This window comes from Calypte anna, chromosome 3 (assembly GCF_003957555.1).
Source record: "Calypte anna isolate BGI_N300 chromosome 3, bCalAnn1_v1.p, whole genome shotgun sequence".
Lineage (NCBI taxonomy): Eukaryota > Metazoa > Chordata > Aves > Apodiformes > Trochilidae > Calypte > Calypte anna.
In genome coordinates this window covers 66,380,817-66,400,116 of record NC_044246.1, presented here as the reverse complement: position 1 = coordinate 66,400,116, position 19,300 = coordinate 66,380,817, and the positions used below count along the sequence as shown (strand labels likewise).

Sequence of the window (19,300 nt, the reverse complement as noted above, 5' to 3'; positions counted from 1 at the left end):
TAGTACTGTTTAAGTGATGGAACACAAGTTTCTCTCCTGTCAGAGGCAGAATAGCCATATACAAATGCAGTAGTCTGGAGTCTGGGCATGATATGATGGGCTTACATATATATACATATATATATATACATATATATATGTATATATATATGCATTCATAAGCCCACACAAGCAAAAAAGATTGAGATTCAGATCTCAGGGTATGGAAATCTACATCAAACAGTGTTACTTGGATGAAGAGACAACTTGAAGTTGACAAACTAACGTTAACTGCAATTAATGAACCTGAAATTTCAGTATTAAATATTTGTAAAAGATTTTCAGCAGCTTGTAGAATATAAAGATCAGTGTGGAGTGTGAGTTAGAAAAACTGATGTTTTCTTGTAAGGCTTGTAGAATTTGGCCTTGCAGAGGTACAAAAAATTGACAAAGGCATCTTCTGTGATGTCTGAAGGGGGTCAAGAAAACAGAAAATGCATAATTCTCAAGTGTTTTGGTATGGGTGTAGGGCATCATGGCATATTCCTGAAAACTGGCTTCAACACAAAACCTGCCTGTTCACCCTGGGATATAGTAATGAGCCTAACACAAGATTTATTAACTTCTTAAATAAAATATTACTTCTACATGTGTTGAGTTGATTTTTGCTGGCTGATTTAGGATAAAAATTAGCTCCAATGTGCATCCGCTAGTATGTCAAAGATTGATTAATTTAGCCCCACAAACCTTCCTAGTTTTTAATCAACTTTGCTCCTTGGAGTCTTTGGTAGAAGTTTTTGTGGTATCATTCTTTCTATTAATCTCTACTTTTGTGTTTCTTGCAACATGCTCTTAGAAAATGGTTTGTATTCATTTTTGGGATAGGAAGCCTAAAAGATGTTAAAGAAATATACTAACTAAACTGTTCATGTTACTCATTTTTATTTTTAAGGGACAAAATCTGAAAGTCTTGCTTATTTCCTCTACTGTAGCAGAAGGCATTTGGGGCTTCTCTAAAAGGAGATAATTAGGACTAATGGGATAGATACAAAAGCTGCGTAATAGGAAAACAGTATTTGATGATGTTATCTGTTTGAGTGTGGACTAATGTTTCATGGAAAAAGAAATACCATCCAAACTAAATCACTGAAAGCCCTTCCAAACCCACATGAATAAAATCTTTCTGTGTTAGTGGGAGGAAGAGGGGTTCAAAGATGATCTAAACCATCTATTGCATCACCAATTTCTGTTGTGTTTTTCTTTTTGTTTCCCTTGGTGCTGGGAGACAATTTGTCACTGGCATCTTCCCTGTACGTGAGCAAGTATGAAACCCCAAGCAGCAGGGTTGTCCCCCAGAGAGTCCCCCATGTCCTTCCCCTCTGAGAAGTGATAGGGATCAAAGAGGCAACCTGGGCTGTGGCTGGTTTGCCCCTGCAGGGTTTCCCATGGTGGGGAGCAGAGCAGCAGCATCCTTGGGGGCCGCCAGCGGGTGGGAGAGCATACATGAGGCTGGGCACAGCTTTAGGTCCCGCTTCTTTGATGTGCTGCTGTGCTGCTTTGTGTGGTGCAGTCTTCTGGTCCCTTCCTTTGTGGCACCTAAACTGTGATTAAAGCTTCAATGAGTGTCCCACCGCTAGGCAACGGGGGGAACAGCGCCTGGAATCTGCACAGTTCGTTGATAAAATCCCAGCCTGAAAGAATGATGATGCTTTTGTGTGAGTGCATCCAGGCCTCCACAGCAGGCTGGTCACCACCATGTTCTGACAGCTGAGACCTCTGTTGCTTAACCCGAGGCTGCCTCCTGGGACTCATTCTGAAGTTTGAAATCTCTTATGTTAAAATAATGTTTCCCCACAAAACGTTGTGTGAGCTCAGCGGCCCCAGACAACTTTTCCGTAGAATTGTGAGCACTTGGAAGCAGGAACAGCTGAGACCTGCTGCTTGATGAGGTGAAACAACACTTTGTAGGCTGCCTTGAAAGATAAAGAAGCAACCAACCAAAAAAAAAAAAAAAAGTGTGAAACAGTGTCTACCTCCTGGTATCCAAACAATAAATAGAGTGTTAGGTACATATATCTCTGCCTACCAGCCTGAGAGCAAATGTAATATATAGAATAAATGGATGAAATTCCATTGAGTTACTGGAGTAGCACTGGCTAGAGGCAGCTCTCTCCCTTCTCTAATTATTATTTCTTACTGAAGCCGCAGTTGTGCTCTGAGCCTGTGAATGAGTGGAATTTTTCTTCTAAAGCTGATGATCCAACTGCTTGCGTATGAATGGGGAATGGCATGTCTTTCAAATTACCACACCAGCTCTGAGCACATAATGATTTTCTAAGATTTACAAGTAGAACTGTTAAGTTAGCTTGTGATTTAAAATGGATTTTAAATTTTCCTCCTTTGAGAATTCTCTGGCTGCTTTTTGATGGGCTAAGCAGAAAAATAATGCAGAGCTTGCACCTTCTTTTTTTTTCCTTCCCTTTCTTTTAGGTTTTTTTTTCTCTGCTGTAGTGCCTGAAAGCACAATGCTTTGTTTGACCTTCAGCCTCCAGATGTGCATGGATAGAGGCTTGAAGTTTTCCTTGTAGCCAATTCTTTGTTGTAGATATATAGCTGTTACTAACAGAAGACATCTTCATGCTGGGAGAGAGAAGGAAAACTTTGGTTCCCCAAAGGTTAGCTAAATACAAAATAATGAGAAAAGAGTAAAAAAGAGTATAAGTTTCCCGTCTTCTTTTTACATCTCAAGATTCCAACCATGATGTGTCCATCCATGGATGGTAGCATCCATGATGTGGCTATCTTTTCTGTTTTGGTGTGTTGTGTTTTTCACCTCAGCAGGTTCTGCTGTCTAGAGCTGGCTTGTCACAACCAGGAGCCTGAATTATTTCTGCAAGCTGGAAAGTGGTAAAAAATGAACAGTTTTCACTTGTAAATTGCCAGGATGATTTATTTTTTAAAATCTATTATTTTAAATCCTTAGTTTTGATATGTGTTTAATAAATGCATGCATGTTTCTAGAAGAACATGAGTTCGTTAAAACTTTCATTTAAAAAACTAAATCTGTCCTGTAGGGATGTCACAGATCCCAATTTTGCATCTTTCTGTATTCTCTGTGTGAGACCTTGAGCAGCACTATGATTTGCAAACTGAGGTTGAGACTTCTAAATGGTTTATGCTACTTCTTTAATTTTTGCTCTTAGACATTGGTGATCATCAAGGGTTTGCCATGTTTCAGGGACATTGGGTTAAATTTGATAATGATCCCTTGTGTAAGGAATAGTTTATCAATCATAGTGTAAATTGGAGTTTGTTTTGCCTGATGTTGGTTGTCTCTAGACTGGGCCTTTGGTAATATGTGTTGCTTCTGTGTTCCTCACAAAGGGCCCCTCCCAGATTATATCCTATCCTGTCTTAAAATGTGTCTTTGTCCCCTGAATGTGCCTTTCTGTCTTCATGGAAGAGAGAGAAGTGACCTGACAGGTATTTTTGATGGCTTATGTGGAATGGATTCCATTACTAAATTTAGTATTAATAGTTTCCTCTATTTTTTGATGGAATCAAAACTCTTTGACAAACACTACCTCATATCTTGGATATGTTATCCAAGAGAGCACTAAAATGAAATGAAAGCACAGACACCTATTTGAGAATGTTAGAGTACTGCTTAGAATAGGGTTTCTGGTGTCATGTTGTAATGGCTAGAATATGGTCCCATATTTGAATCAGGGGAAGAACACCTCATTGCTATAGCAGGGGTATGAAAGGGTGGAATGATGCTGGCAAGAGCATAGGAAACGAGAGAGAAGATGGGTGTTTTAAGAAAACCTTTTAATTGATTTTGATGTGTTGCTTTTAATGGCACCATTTAAAAATCTTTTAGTAAATAATCTCCTCAGTACTGACATTTATTTGGAGAAGAGACATCTACTTGAGAGATTTTTTTAAATGACATGCTTCATGCTATACGTAAATCAGCTAAATGGTGTTTTAAATACCCATCGATTTCCTTCTCCCAGTCCTTTGTCTTCTGCTGTATTTCATACTGCTGCACTGTGTAATAATACTGGGCTCTTTTACAACTAGTACTATCTTGCCACTCTGAACACTTGCAAAAATAACCCCATGTTTTGCCTCATATTTGGAGGCAGCAATGGATAGACTCTTATCTGGATAACACCAGGGAATTTTGCAGCATTCATGAGTAAATAGTTGTGGAAAGCTGTCAAACCTAATCCTTGTTGCTAAAATGTAATGTGTTCTTTCAGATTTAGTTTCTGTCAATCTGAGGGAATTTTTGGTGAGTGCCTGTGTTATGGAGAAGCAACAGTGAGTACTAGACTTTATGTAATTTAGTAATCCTTATAGCTTTAATGAAGGCTTCATATCAGCAGAGCCCTTTAGAGCTTTCAGTGGGACCTTAACACTGAGTAGGTTTGAAAGCTGAGGGACACCATCTGCTTGCTTTATGAAAATTTGCTCTAATATGGCTGAGTGTTACACTTCTAAGAGAAGCACATATCACCTACAGATGTCCTATAATACAGCTTGTGTTTGGCAGCACACCAGACTTCAAATGTTCATCTAATAAGAAGCAGACATATCTTCTACTTCACTGTAACTCTGCAAAGAAACCACCCAACACAGCATGAGCAAAGTGTCATCTTCCTCCTGCTTTTGCTTTCTGCTGTTAAAATAATTGTTAACATCAGCAAGGGGTACTACTAAGCATGAATAGCAAAACATAGCCCACAGATACCATATCTCAAGTTGTCTTTGTTGTCAATATGGTATTAATGTATCATCACAATTTGATACCATCACGTTGATATCAGTATGTTGTCTGATAGATGCCTGGCATCTCACCATTGAGACACAGTCTTCTTCCTAGGAAACATTCCACATTCACAAACCCCCTTTATTTCAGGCAGAGCATGGGTCACTTTTAAAGATAAAGCCTTTAAAATAATGTGATTGTGAGCAGAAATGTGTCTCAGAGCCCTGTAAATAATGCTTTTGCCTTCAGGAACAAGACCTGAGTTTGGAAAATCTGACTTGGAATTGTGGGACTATAAATAGCATCAGAGTCAGAAAAGGAAAATAGATTCAGATTTCCTATGGACGGATAAAAGGTTGCAGGTTTTTTGTTTTGGTTTGGTTTTTTTAAGCAATGAAGAAAATTTTCTGTAGTGGGACAGTACCATCCTCTGGCCTTCTAATGTGAAGTGTACTATCTTGCAAATAAGCAGCAAAGTTTCATAAAGAAGGTGGTTGTTATACAAAGTGGTTAGATAAAATTAATTCAGTTTATAGAAAAATAAAGGCATGTATTTTAACCTCAGTGACTTTGAAGTAATTGCCCTCCTCAGTTACTGCCTGCTCAATCTTAATTGACATACTCCATTATAAAACTAGAAATCTGAGAAAGGAAGGGACCTGCCTTGTCTTTAGCTGCAATAATGTAGGTAGTTCTAACAGGGTTTTGTTATCTCAAAAAAATATAATTAGCAAATGGTTTTCTAATAGTTTGATGTCCCTAAAAAAAAAAAAAAATTAAAAAATGCACAAGTTCTGAAGCATTTAAAATGTGCAATGGATAAGTCAAATTAATACTGTCAGTCAGCAGCAGGGAAGTGGAGTCTCTTGTTCTCTGACACTGTAGTGGTTGCAAGTATTGATAGCTAAAATAAACCACCACTGAGACTGCATGTGCAAAACCTCGTATATGTTTCAGGGCTGGGACTAATTATTTTATTTTTTTTTAGATCTAAAGAAATCGTCAGTTCTGTGGTCTCTCGTTAGATCCCAGTACAAGTTTTCTAGTTTTACAAATGACATTTTCTTTAGCTGTTGACATAGAGACTACACCCACCCCAGACCCACAATGCAAACAACTGTTAAAATTCCCTATCATTAAACTATTGAACAAGCTAAAAGCTTCCTTCAAAATTTTTCACAGTGTTCCTGTAAAATATAGTTACCATACCCACCAGCATATTTAAAGCAGCAGCTTCTATCTTGATCAGTACTTAATACTGTTTTAATGCTGTTTAGCCTCCAACAAGGCTTACTGATACCAGCAGCTCTGGAAGATTCACTTGGTTTCACTGCTCCCCTTAATCTGGGATCCTTGTTGCATTGTTTGAGGAAAGAAGCATAACAGATCAGACCGTTTCTACATGGTCTAAGTATCCTAAGTAGAAAGTTGTGATTCTTCAAGAAGGAGGACTGTAACTCATCCCACTTTCTGGCTCTTGTCCACTGAATGCAGATCAGATGATGTAAGGTTTCCTGAAAATAAAGTTGTCATCTCTTAGAATTTTCTCTGAAGGGTTTAACTAGTGAACTGTGGACACCTGGATGTACTTATTCAATGACATATCTCTGGGTGCCTGCATACAAGTTTTGCACACTGTGAAGCTCACAAAGCAAGCCTAAATAATGCAGTGCATCATTCTGGGGATCAGCTCTCCCCTGAGGAGGTTTTACAAGATGAAACTGGCTGCTGCTTCCATCTGCACTCTAGGCACACATGTTCTGATGTGCCTTCTCCAGACATGTCCATCCCAGTGGCAGCCAGGTGTGGCTTTGAACTTCTTCCCCTGCTCTTCATGCTTTTTATTTTTGGCACTTGTGAATCAACAGGTGGATCAAACTTAGGGAGTAGTCTGCTGCCAGGCTTCAGTGCTGGTGTGTGAGGTCCTGCTCATGAAGGCAAAATATCATCTCCAGTGTTGTTCAGGAGAGCTGTCAGTGCTCAGTACCTATAATGGGAGCTGGAGGATGATGCTGTGATGTGAGCAAGCATGCACTGGTACATAGAGAGCAAACCAGTGGGTGCATACCTGTTGTGGGCAGCAACCCTAGAAAAAAGCAGTAAAATAACTGAGTGACCTAGGCCTCTGATATTAGACACAGGTGGGGTTATATTGGATTCTGAGTCTGATTTGTATTTGTCATTTAAAATAACTTTGCTGCAGCTGCTTTTTTCTTTCTTTTCACCAAATCTCGATGGGATTTAAAGGAGAACAGAGATTCTTTTTACTGAAATTGGCATTACACATGGACCCTTTTTTTTTTTTTTTTTTTTTTTTTTTTTTAAACTGCTTTCTACGTGATTTTCCACAACAACCACAGTTGTAGTTTCCAGCTGACTTTCACGTGAACTGAGTAGAAGCAGGAAGAAATTCTGTGTCTGGCACTTATAGCTGATTTCTTGGCATGGGAAAGTGAGAAAGTGTGCAGACCATGAACACAGGCAGTATTTCTTGAGACGAGTTTGAACAACAGCAGCGTCTGATGAAGTGGAAAAATGAGCTTTTCTCTTCTAAAGGTTTCATATTTTCTAGGGCAAGACAGGAAGTGTTTTCTTCCAGAGGGAAAGGAAATCAAAGGGAGGTTGATGAAATGATATATGCATGCTGATATATGCTGAGGAATAAGAGACAAATAATAGTTTCAAGAACTATTACATAGCCAAAAGCACCTTTTTGTGGAATTTTTAGTGGTGGTAGTGATTTATTGTTTCTGTTGCTATTAAAATGTAAAGAAATTACCATGTCAAAAAAAATTTGTAAACTGAAAGGACAGTTATCTTCCCCTCATTTTTGCTTCCTATGTTTAATTTTATGTTTTGTACCACAGAAGATAGGCTTTGAGCTTTTTAAGCAAGGACCATGTTTGCAAGAACCTTTTGCCACATTGCAGTAGCTTTCAGTAACAAAGTATCAGTGGAAACCTTTATGCACTGGACATTGCTTTGCCTATCCAGTATAATCCCACTACTCCTTTGTCCTGCGAGTTCTTCAAAGCTGTGCTTTGCTGTGATCAAAATAATGCCAAATGCTCTTACTTAGCATTAAAGTTACCGGGTGCTGAGCCTGCTCATCTTGCAGCTAATGCAGGTTTCCAAGATGCTACAAATCCCGAGGCATCAGGATAAGAAGCTTGCACCACTGGGGAATGGTGATATGTTCTAGTTGATACTTTTCCCCTAGTAGTTGTCCTTTTCATAAAAAAATCTGTTTGCTGTTTTACAGCAGCATTGGCACCCTGAGTTAGTAGCTAATTATAAAATGACCTCCAGTTCTCTTTCAAAGTAAGGTGAATTTAAAGGGGTGTTTATATGTTTAATTTTTTGTACAAGGTAAGAGTTTAAAGGTCTCTCAGCTTCAGGTGTACCTCGAGAGACTCTCAGAGGTGGCACATCCAGTGCTGTCAGGTAGAGAGCCAGGAAGGGGCACAGGTCCCATCTCCCAGATAGGAGCCTGTGGCAGGGCCTGAGTTGCTAATTTTTCTTGGGCTATTCAGATATTGCTCGTTGTGATCATTACATCACAGGAATCAGCAGCAGTCTCTTTCTCAGCTTCATTGGGGTTTGGAATCGGGTACAGGGTGATTTGCTCTCCCAGCAATGATTGCAGCATAGGAAGAAGTGATTCTGTGCCCAGGGTCCAACCAGGAGAAATTGTAAGTGTTGGATGTCCCTTTGTCAGGGTGCTACTGAATAAGATAGAATCAGTCACTTAGGGTCTTAATTTGTCAGAGAGAAGCTTGACCAGAGATCTTTAAGGACACCCTTCCTTGGTCCTCCCTTCTTAGTAGTATAGTAGAGGCAATGTGGGTTATTCTGTTCAGTCTCTGATTTCCTTTCAAATGAACCTTTTGGCTGCCTTGTTGAACTCCTGAACTTAATCTGCTTTCCGTGTGCTTTTTTCCTGCCTTTGTGCCTGGCTTTCCACCTCTCCCCAGGGTCTTTGGTCCTTTCTAGCATCCTACTTGATCACCTCACATCTTAATACTTACTTTCACACTTCTTTCAATTAGTGAATTTCTAACAATCTTGTTTCTCTCATAATCCTACACATTTCTCTTTGCTTTACCAAAACTAACTTGTTTTGAGAAGAACAATAATTTCTAACACCAAAGACCGTTCATACTTTTGTGTCTTATGATGCAGATTTCTCATAACTGCAGTGCCATTAAAATATATGCAGAAGTATTCTAAACCACACATTCTGCATTTGACACATGTAGTTTATATCACCACAGGTGAGAAAAATTATTTAGTTTTTAATTTGTCTGGATAATAAATGTAGCCCCTGTCCATCTGGGAGCATTCAGAGGCCACCAGCAGCAGATAGAGCTGTCTCCCAGCCTGTCAACCTCTGTCATATTAAAGAAAACTGATTATACTTTTAGTCATTGATATGAAGTGGGGTGACTCAAGATTTTATTGTTTGTAATTTATGGAGTTGATGTAAATGTTCCTGGAGGAGAGTCTCCATATATGTGTATAATGTCACTGAATTTCTCTTTTGAGGGTGCTTGTGCACACAAGTTTTAAACCATTTTTCTTGTAACCATAGGGAGGAAAAGGAAAACAAGTTAACACTGGTGAATGCTGCTTAAGGGCAACAGGATCCATCTCTTAGTAATTACAGAAGCTGGATTTTGGCCAGCACTCAAAGCCAATAGATTACTGAAGCCACAAGCTATATGGTTTCTTAGGTGATCGTAAGTAATTGGGAGATTTTGCTTTTTATCTAAAAGGTGAGTTTTAGAAATAGGTGAAGCCACTGTGACACAATCCAAGTTAGAAGAATGCTTGGATTTCCAGTCAGCCAGGCATCCGTGCAGCTGGAGGTTTTTTGTTTTTCTTAGTTTTTTGTTTGTTTAAAAAAAAAAAACAACAGAAAAAAAAACAGAAAAAAAAACCAAAAACCCACCCTGTCAATAGCATAGGAAAAAACTTCAGCTTCTTTAATTTCAGAACCATCTTAAACCATGCGTTAGGAAATATCTGGTAAAAATATATATATATATTTTCCCCTTTGTTACACACTAAAGGGTTGCACAAACCACAATGCAAAGCTGATTTACATTGATACATTGCTCATGAACCTCTCACATTATTTTAACCCTGAGGTAAAAATAATACATTTTGTTTCCATAGGGTTTCCTTTGGTTTGACCTTTTATTTTACTACCAAAATGTTTCATTGATGCATATTTCAAAGGCATGTCAACTTTCTGTCAAAGGTTGTAGTGAGAAGAAGAAGCTGTAGATTTTGCAAGATTACATATTTATACACTTTCCATTGTGTTGCTGTGGGAATTTATTGTAAATCCTATATTTAATTTTTTTTTTTGGTGTTTGTATTTTATGTTGTTATGGTATTTTATGGTGTTATTTGGATGAAAAAAAATGGAGAAATGGAACGTGTGTGTGTATATAAAAATACATTGAGTGGAGAGTTGATTTTTGCTTTTCTCTTCAGTGGAGTCATCTTTTGAAAGACCACCTTTGCATTGATTTGACTTTAAAAATAGTGTGAGCAGTCCTACATTAGATCAAGCCTCCAGTTTTCAAGTAAACTTTTTGAAGTCATCAGTATCTTTCTGTGTTTGGGTTTTTTGTTGTTGTTGTCTGTAGTAGTGATACAGTTTTTTCTCCAGAAAGTGCCTAGTTCTCAATCTGAAGACCTGACTTTCGTAAGGTCTTCCTGACTCACAGTCTCAGAGTGCTGATGTATTTCTAATTTTATTTTCATCTGCAAGGTAAAATTCTTCCATAACATAACATGGAACTGCAAATTAACTTTTCTGTGACATAAATCTGCCTTATAATGTGTTTAACCTTTTGCAAATTTTAGGTCTGGCTATAACTAAACTAAGTCAATATAGCAAAAGCCTTGATTTGCTGAGGAATGAGATATTTCCTGGCTTCTTTATGTATCTTGAGAAATGTTATTATTAATTACCTCAAGAGTAATACTACAACAGCATATATGTATTTTGGTTTTGTTTATATTTCATTTTATTCCCTGTTTTTAATATGCCTTAGTACCGATGGCTAATTCTGCAAATACTAAAAAGAAAAAAAACAAAGGGATTAATTTGCTACTCTATAACGTAGCAAAATCCTAAATATCTGGGTCTGAAGAGTACAGGGCAACCCCATCATAATAAGGGACTAGCCATTTACTTCTAGAAATGCAGGTAAATTTTCCATGTTGCCCCAACATTTGTATAGGAATCCCAGACCTTCAAACTGTCCCTTAACTCCCTACCAGGCTCTTCCACTGAATCCCTGTTTGAACCCAGCTCCAGTCCTTTACCTCCAGCTGTGTTGACTGTAACTAGCATGTAGTAGGGCAAGGAAAAAAAGAGAAGATAAAGGTTATTTTAGGAGGTAGAGCTTCCAGTAAGGTGGGAGGATGTGACAGGGAGAGGCTGCAGGGACACTGGAGTGACCTGGAGGTGTGGTGTTGGTGGGGACACCTCTGCCTGTGACAGGGATCTGGCACTGTCCCCCTCTGACTGTGCTGTTTTCTGATGCTTGTTGCTGCCCCAGGGTGAGCCTGCCCTCCCCAGGGGGGAGTATTTCACTGGGGGCACAGTGGATCTTTCTGGTTGATTTTATTTTTCAAGCATTAGTCAAAGATTAGGATATCTGCAAATATGACTGGAGAAAGGGGATCTTGTTTGCCTTCTAGTAGTTTTAGATGTTTTCTTTTGACATCTCCTTTGTTTTTGTTTTGTTTAAAATTGGTGCTGCCTCCAGAGTTTGAATATAAACTCTGAACTCCAGGGGAGGAGGTGCAGGGTCTGCCATCTGACAATCTCTCACATCTAAGAATTTGGTGTAATTACATGGTGCTTAGAAATTGCTGTTAATATGTTTGCAGCAGAGTCTTTTTGGGTTTTGTTTACCCTGGTTGTGCTCCAATTTTGGGCAGACTTGGAGTCACTCAGTGGTTACACCTCTGGCTTTTGTGGGCTCCTAGGGCTGGATTTATGCTTCTGTGTGGAGGACAGAGGACCTGTCTGTCTTCTGCAGCCTCTGTTAAGACTCACTGTAGACTTAAGCTGTGTAGAGGGAGAGGTTTCCCAGGTCACGTGTAGCAAGGACATGATCTAGAAGACCAGAAGAAACTTTTTTGGGGCATGAGAGCAAGACTGAAACAGGTTGTGCTGCTCAGCAGTGATAATCTGTTGTGAAGATTGTATGAAAATGAGATATCAAAGATATGGGAAAGGATAGAGATCCAATAGCAGGTAGGAGGAGGTGGGGACTGGACACAGGGAAGAGGTAAGAGTGTAGAAGGAGTTAGGTTTTCCAAGTGGGGACATAAGGATACATTGCTGTGGCAGTACTGTCAACCACTTCTGGAAGACAACATGGTTTTCCTGGGTCACACTACTGCTAAGTAACTTGAAATCTTATGGCAGAAAGGGCTTTCTCTTTCCAGTGCTGGTCCACCGTGAGAATGACAACCTATGACTAAGTTCAGTTACTTCATTAGCTCAAATAGAAGATCACAAAGTTCTTGCTGTGTCAGTGAACCTTAGCAGCATAGCAGGATGTCCAGTAAGGACATTCTGGGTTTGCAGTTCACTATTGGGAACCTAAATTATTACATGCAAATACTCACATGGGTAGGGGGTACTGTTGGGGTTGCATGTGAAGTATATTTCAGTTGCCAGAATGAGTGACCTGTGAACAGCTTCTGATCATACAATTGTGTGCTGGAAACTTCCTTCACCATCAGTAAGCAGAAGGACTTGCTCAGGACTGCGTGGGGGGACTGTACCACAGCTTTGCTGCTGCCTCTCTGACCTGATCCCAGTATCAGATGCTGTAAAACAAGCAGCAAACAAGGGAATCACAGGATGGCAGAGGAGTGTTTCAGCAGTTCGGGGTGTCAGAGCTTTCTTGAAGGATGAGTTGTATAGAATTCCAAGTGACAAGCATTCAAGTGCTTATGGATTTAGCATTTAAGCTAGTAATGCTAAATACAGAAAGTCGTGGTGGACATCTGTTAGGCTATTAAAACTCACTGCTTACAGGCTAAGCTGCTTCTTAAGAATCTGACCAGAATGAACAACCAAAAAAAAAAAAAAAAAAAAGTGCCTTCAAGCCATGTAAAGTTAGTTTAGGCAATCGATAACAAAGCATCTTTGAAGTTTCTAAAACCATGGAGGTTAATTTACTAACAGGAGGGAATTTCTGTGCTATTCGTGACACCACCCAGCACTGAAAGATAACAAGAAAACTTTTTATCCTTTGATCAAATTTTAATAATACTGTGAGTAGGCACGTAAGCCTCTTATACTGTTAGGTCTCCAGTACCTCTCCGGGCAAACTGTTCCAGTGTTCAACCACCCTTGCACTAAAGCATCTCTCATCTTGTTTTGTATGTTTCAATAGGTGCCCTCTGCCTCTCTTTCTGCCAGAGGGAACCAGTGAGAAGAGTTGGTACCACCAGCTGGGTTTGTAGCTGCTTGCTGGTGGGGTTGTGCTGTACCACTGCAGATTTCAGCATACTGAATTTAACACATGCTGCTGTTCTACCTTTTAGCAATGAATATAATTCAGTTTTGTCCCTTTTAACCCCTTTTCTGTCTTGTGCCCTGTCAGGGTGTACTTAGACCATTTTGAAAGATTTCCATATCATCAAATATGTTGCAAGATTTCAAGAACAGGTGCAGAATTTTTGGACTCCAAGAAGAAGCACCTGTCTGATACTATTTTCATCTTTTTTTACTTAGGAGTTGCTTAATTCCTGTGGAAAAAAAGTCTAGTGATACTAACTATCAGAATGGTTATTTGAAATGAGTCCTGTCTGACACAGTGTTGCTTTTTCTGTGGAGATGGTGGCTTGTTGAGTTGCTTATTAGCTCAGAATTGAAGATTGATGGTAGATGAAAGAAAAACACTTTTGTATTGATGCTGTGCAAGCAGTCCCTTCTCTTGAGACAGGGAATATTGCTAGTTTTAAGCCAATTTACTACCATATTTATTTAAAAAAATTAGAAATTATTTTGTGCACTGTATCAGGACTATGACTTGGAGGCTGGTGGGGCCCAGCCTGTGACATGCTGGCATTTTGGTTTCCCCTCAGCAGGTTATTTTGTGCCAGGCTGGCTCTGCTTAATAAGTAGCAGGTGCTGCTGTGCTTTGCTAGAGAGAGGCCAGAACACTCCACACTCTGCTGTATCAAAACCAAAGAAAGTGTTCAGTATTAGAGGGGAAAAAACCCCATACATTGTACTCTAAAAATACTATCTTGTTTTGCAGGTCAGACTTCCTCTCTCTATTCCCTTTCATGTCTCTCCAGTACCTGGTATTACTCAGCCCTGATAGATAGAGAGGTTTGCTGGACAAGTGCAATGCTTTTGTAGAAGGAGGCATTCTAAGATTTCAGATCGCTCAAAGCTTTTTTCCTTTGCTGCACTTATTTGGGAGGGGGAAGGAATCTAAAAGTACAGGGCAGAAATAATTTCCCTTTTCTTGAACAATTGCACCCATGATGTCAGCTGCCGCCAGTAATGTAGAGTGATAAATTGACATTGAACTTGAACAGAATTCATGGCGTGCTCAAGACAATAAGAACCTCTGAGGAAATAATTATTTTGCTGCCAGGAGCTCATGCATCTCAAATTGGTTGGTGCAGAGACTTTAGAGTAGCCTGTCTGCCTATTGATGGGGATTGAGAGCTGTGGCTGCTGGCTCTGTGTTAGTGCAAGAACTTGGGCTTTGTGGTTTGCCCACAGCATGTCAGAAAAAAGAAAAGAGAGCGGCAAAGGTCTGATGTTGACCACCTTTACTTGTTTACTTGCAGGAAGAGGCAACAAGTGTTGAAAACCAAGTTTAGCAATATGCTTTTCCCTGTGAAAAGAAGGGGTTTGCACTCTCACAGTGGTACTTACTGCAGATGCTCAGATGTACTATAGTTCTAGCAAGTGGGACGTTGCTCACATTGCACTAGAAAGAATTTAAGTTGCTGTTCGTGTGCTCAGTTGGTTTGGGGAGGGCAGAGTTCCTCTGGTCAGGTGACCATTGTTACTGCTTGGAGCCACAATATTTAATTTTCCCATAAAAGTAATTAGTTTCAATTGTAAACAACACTTCTTTCACTGCTTTGTTTGTTTGGGGGTTTGTTTGTTTTTTTGTTGTTGTTGTTTTAGTTTGGTTTGGGTTTTTTTGTTTTGTTTTGGAGATGGCAGTTTTGGCCTAAATGCCTGATCAGACTGTTCTGCTCCTGTTATAGTCAGGTTGAGGGTATTCCATGAAAACCTATAACAAAGTTTGTGCTTTTTGTTGCAATAAAACATAAGCGACAATCTGGCACTTGGTTCCTCTTTACTTTTAGTGCAAATCAGGCACATTGATGCCTTTTCTGGCTTTTGGAAATTTTGCTCTGTATTTGAAGGTCATGGTCGTGTCGAGAAACAATCTTTCATCACGTATTTCTCTTTCATAAAAACAAAGGAACCTCAAAGGAAACGGAGAAAAAGAGAACCTGACAAGGTTTTAGAATGTTGTAAACTAGTGCATTTAATACCTATCTAAATAAAACCAGCAGTAATGAATGCATGTCTTTTATTCTGAGCTGCTCCTGTACTTTGTATTGTGGAGCATGGATTTTTTGGAATAATTTTTCTTTCTATAGCTGTGCCTCTGAGTGCCCAATTTCGGATTTGCTACATCTAACAAACCTCCAGAATGTGGGATGTGGAAAGTAAAATTGTCATACATGAAAGTGAACACATTGTGGCGTCATGCCGTCAGCAGTAATAACTTTTAGTTGTAGTGAAATGAGGCAACCAGGTGCCACTAATTACCAGGCAGTGGGCATGAGCTTGTGTTAAGCCCACCTGTGCCTGATTAGGGCGGGCCCCAACTGCGCATGAGCAGGATTAGGGGGCCAATAAAAGGTGAGGCTTGAAGCACAGGCTCAGCTCATTCCTGAGCAAGCCAACAGAGAGCTCAGTTGAATCTGGAGCAGTAGCACTGATCCAGGCTAACCAGTCCTGAGGGCAACAGACTCAGAGCACTCTTTGTGCCCTTCTGCTGGAACACCTGTTGGACCTCAGAGCACCGTGCCCTAAGAGAGGTTCGTCTCGCAACATTTAGTAGCAGTAGTTTTACAATTCTGTATTTTTCATGTGTAATTCTCAACAAGGAATTTGGCAAGCATCAAGTGTAGTGTGAAACAGCAGCTTGGGTAACAATGTTGGTGTCATCTACTGACATGAGGTTGAAAGCTAGGTCTGAGTCCCCAAAGGAAAGTTTTCTTCCTCTCGTATCTATTAGAGATGTTCCTTGATGCACTTCTGGCTGCAAATGGTTTATTTGGCTTTGTTAATTACGCTGTTACACTCTATGGGGCTAATTATTTTTTGTATTATTTAAGAATGTAATAGTATAAAATGAAGTGTAATCAGTATGTTCTGTAGTGATGTTCTTGTTGTGACAACTGAAGTGATCTCTGGAGCACTGATGATAAAGAAGAGCCTCCCATTAAGACTTGCACTGGGAGAGTGCCATATATTTTGTCTGTCACCTCAGAGGAGTTCCTTGCTTTGTTTGACACTTTTAGAGAGGGATTCTGTGTTTCATATCCTTCTTGCATTCCTACATGGCACAGATCTTTAAATATGTTGAGGTGTTTTAGAATTTGTTACGTACACCATAGTAAATGGTATAGCTAAAGTAAATAGTAAACTTTACTTTAAATTTACTTAAAATTTTTTTGTTTGTTTTTTTGGAGTACCTCATATGCAATGAATTGGTTTGGCTAGCAGCTAGTGAGGCAATGCAGGCTGGCCTGTTTTGACTGATGTGATTGATGTAGAATCTGTGTGTTGAGGCTCTGAGTCATGAACTAAAAGCTTATAAAATCTGAGATACCTTCTCCCAGCAGAAGTGGCCCTTAGTGCTCTTTTTAGGAGAGTTTTGTCTTCAGGGCTGCTATGGATGGAAAGTTCTAGTACCTGGCTTGCCCTATCTGTTTTTTGAGTAGAAGTCACAGTTTACTTAAAAATCTTAATTGCTGAAAATACAAGTATTGAGCTAAAAAAAAAAAAATCTCTTGGGGACCTTCAGTCACCATTGTAGTAAAGGGGTTTGTCTTCAATCAGAAATTTATTGAAATAGTTATTCCAGAACAAATATTCTGATATAATTATTCCGATAATTTTTTTTGTAGAGTCTTTCATTACTCTGTAAGGAAATCACAGCTAGAGTTTTGGATATTAATTAATAACAGGGGGATTGATTTCAGAAAAATGACAGTATTAAAAAGTAATTATTTCAGATTAGATATTCCACTGAATTGCCAAGCAAATTGCCAAGTATTAAAGCTTTCTACTGCTGTTACAAATACAGTGTTCTCTTAGTATTGTTTGAAAGTCTGCACAATATGTAGTGGCTTGGTTTTTCTGTATAAAGCTTCATGCAAACACCCTGGTGGGAAGCTTTAGTCACAACAGGATAATAAGCAGAGAGAAAATGAGGGCTTGGATATTATGTGGGTAACTTGGGTTGTTTAAGTAAGCAGTAGTTGTAACCACTTCTCTTTTCCTTTTAGCAGCATTCCATGCAATGCCAAAGCTATAAATAGGGCCATAAAAAGAAAAGGGGAAAGGGCTACTTGTCTTAAATAATTACTAGACCTTAGCTCCTGTTCACTTACACCCATTGTAGGAAGGCTTCATCTCTGGTTCCCTGCATGCATTCTTTAATGAACCATTGGCATTTAAACTGGAAACAAAAAAGGGGAACGCTACCCTTTAAACCTTTTCTTGTTTTCATTTAGCTAGTGCTATTTACAGAAGCAAAAGAAAAAAGTTCAAATCTCTTAGTTTTTCCTTTTCTTCCCTGTAATAAGTGTCTAGGATGCAAGGCAGTAACCACGCTGATGCTGATAGGGAATGGTTTGTTAGTTGACTGTCTCTGGTTCTCTGTTCCTTAGGCTGCTTGAGATTAGATTTCTCTGGGGTCTTGCCACTGACAGCAAAATAAAGTGTTTTTCAACACTCCATTGTACTGACCCATAGTTGTGTGCTGTGTTTGCCAGGTGTCTGAGGGACTGGGCTGGAAGCACCGAGTACAGGATTGTTCTCAGTTCTGCAAGGAAGAGAGAGCACATGCTAATATTCAGTTCCTTTTTCTGTGTCAATAAACAGCTATCAGGGGCTCAGATAATGAAAGAAATAAATGAACATGTGTGTGTCCATAGCTAGTCCAGGAGGCAAGGATATGACAGAGAAACCCTGACTGGTTTTGTGTTGTGATTGCCTTCTGGTTGCTCAGTAATAATAGTTATTATAGTAATAATTATTATAGTAAAAATTATTATAGTAATAGTAATTATTACAAAAATAATCCAGGTGCTGTGACTATTATGTAGGTCACTCAGTTACCTGAGAGATGCCTCTTTTTTGGCTTCACCAAATCTCCTTAATTGGTCCCTCCTTTCCTGTAGCAACCTGACCTCTCCCCTTTCCTTTCCCTGCTCTCATTTTACTAGGTGCAGTGTTTGGTCAGCTGCCTTCAGAAGGAGATGATTGAAATCATCTGCTTTGGGACACTACTCATGAGCAGCAGTTCTATGTCTCTGCTTTGGGATTTAATTTCTTGAGGCTTGTGTATGTAACTTAGGTGTATTCTGGAAATGAAGCATGCATTGATGTTGCCACTAGGTGAAACTACCACTTTTAGTTGCAGCACATAATGCTGTGTGTTTCTGCTATATTAGGCATCATTCAGCACAGCACGCTTGGGTTCAAACCCTGATATGTTATGACAACAAACAGAAGCCTCATAAAAAGGTGGATTTTTACCTTGCTTTGAGTTTATATTGTTTGTTTTGCAAAAATGTGTTCCTTTATGATGCAGAAAAGGCATCTCCACCATAATGCCATTTGAGTGTTTTTTCATAGAGGAATGCAAGTGAAATTTAACACTAAATGGTTCCTACTCCCAGCTAGGGATTTTGAAGCTTCCTTCATTGTTTTAATCTCTTTTGGGAAGGAAGTTTCAGTTTGAGTTACCAGTAGAGACTGCTAACTTTCTGGGAAAGGGAAAGGTAGCTCAGAGACAAACTGAGTGTTATGGAGCTGAATTTTTCATATCATCCCTTCATGTTACAGTCTTCAGTATCAAGACCTTTATAAAATCCAAGAAAAATAACAGAAGAGTAAGAAAAAACGGTGGCTGCTGAACTAACATGCATGGGAATGGTCAGAGTTAGTTCAGTATGTTTAATGATGAAGACTTAATTATCGTAGCAAAACCAAAAGTCAGCGGATTGTTTTGATCTTAGATAAATCACTTAGCCAGCTGTACATCATAAACAAGTAACATGAACCATTTTTACTTCTAGAGCTGTGGGCCTCCAAATTTATCCAAAATCTAAAGCAATGTTAAGCTATCAGGCACCATAGATTAATATTATCTCTGGATCGTTGTTCAGGAGATGAGAGTTTTACCTATATTTAAGAAGAACAGCAGGTGCTATACCCATACCTGT

The 19,300-nt window shown here is 39.3% G+C and overlaps 1 protein-coding gene across 1 annotated transcript in view; it reads left to right on the top strand.

Annotated features, from left to right (window-relative positions):
- SLC35F1 (solute carrier family 35 member F1) overlaps positions 1 to 19,300 on the top strand; it is a 231,079-nt gene that overhangs the window by 21,947 nt on the left and 189,832 nt on the right. The gene's annotated exons all lie outside the window — the stretch shown is intronic.